A 1394-nucleotide genomic window follows, 5' to 3' on the forward strand; every position below is an offset into this window, starting at 1 on the left:
GTACACAAGAAGGAGCTCATGAGCTTTCGTCACTACTCCCACCTCCGGACTTCTCCGCGCAATGTACAACGATATGTTGAGATTTTTCAGATAAATTATGAGTATGTAATCTCCATAGAGAATCATAAGAATTCAAGTAATTCACAGGAGTAGCTGAACATGAGCCTAAGGTCACCATGCCTAATGCCACCCCATATACAGACACTTTTGGGCCAAATCTGTTTTGCCACTGGCAATTGTTCTGTGGGCCAGAGTTGAGACAGGTAGCCAAATTTAGTCCAATGCTGTTGTTCAAGACCAAACATGGGGCATAAGGGAATTATTTGCCACATTTGGGCCAGACATTCATTATTATTTGGGAGATGTTGCCCCAAGTGTTTTGAAGTGAAGGAGCCTTTTTCAAAAAACCTTGGGACCAGTTGGCATGGAGTTTGTGATCCAGAATGAATCAAAATGCATCAGTATTACTTCGGTATTGTTCTCATACTTATAATCAGACAAATACTTCAGCCAGCATACCTTAATAGGATTGAAAATGGGCTAGCATTCATACATATTCAACACGTATGAATGCAATCCATTTGGATTGCCTATGTCAAATAAATGTGAGTGCTTCCGCCTTGCTCCCGTCCAGTGATTCCAGTTATTTATGGTATGATCTGGGTGAGGTGGCACAGTGGCGCAGCAGGTAGTGTCGCAGTCACTTATGTGTTCAAGTCCTGCTCCAGGTGACTGCGTGAAGTTTGGTGTGTTTTCCCCATGTCTGCGTGGGTTTCCTCCGGGTGCTCCGTTTTCCTCCCACAGTCCAAAAACATGGTGGATTGATGACTCGAAAGCAACTATAGGTTTGAGAGTATGTGTGAGCGTGTGTTGCCCTGTGAGGGACAGGCACCCTCTCCTGGGTGTGTTCCTGCCTTGCGCCCAGTGATACTGGGTGGGATCGGGACCCACTGTGAACCTGAACTAGATACGTGGTTACAGAAAATGAATGAATGATCTGGGTGGTAGATCATTCTCAGAGCCTCTCCGCATTCAAGAAATCCTTGAAGACCCATGCAGTTTTTGAGTTTTTGAAGCCTTCAGTGTCACTGCTGGACTGAGAATAGTCCACCAACCAGAAATACCATCGTCCAGTGGGCAGCATAGTGTGAAGGAAGACAACCAACAGAAACTTTACAGTAAGAGATGAGCTACTGTCTCTGACTTTATATCTACAAGGTGGACCAACGTGTTAGGTGTGTCTAACAGAGTGGACAGGTAATGGACACCGTGGTTAAAAACTCTAGCACCACTGCTGGGTCTGATCCATGTGTACCAGCAGCACCACCATCAGCACCACTGCAGCCCTAAGAATTATCCACCACCGAATCACACCTGCTCTGTGATGATGTTCT

The sequence above is a fragment of the Hoplias malabaricus genome, chromosome 9, assembly GCF_029633855.1.
Source record: "Hoplias malabaricus isolate fHopMal1 chromosome 9, fHopMal1.hap1, whole genome shotgun sequence".
Lineage (NCBI taxonomy): Eukaryota > Metazoa > Chordata > Actinopteri > Characiformes > Erythrinidae > Hoplias > Hoplias malabaricus.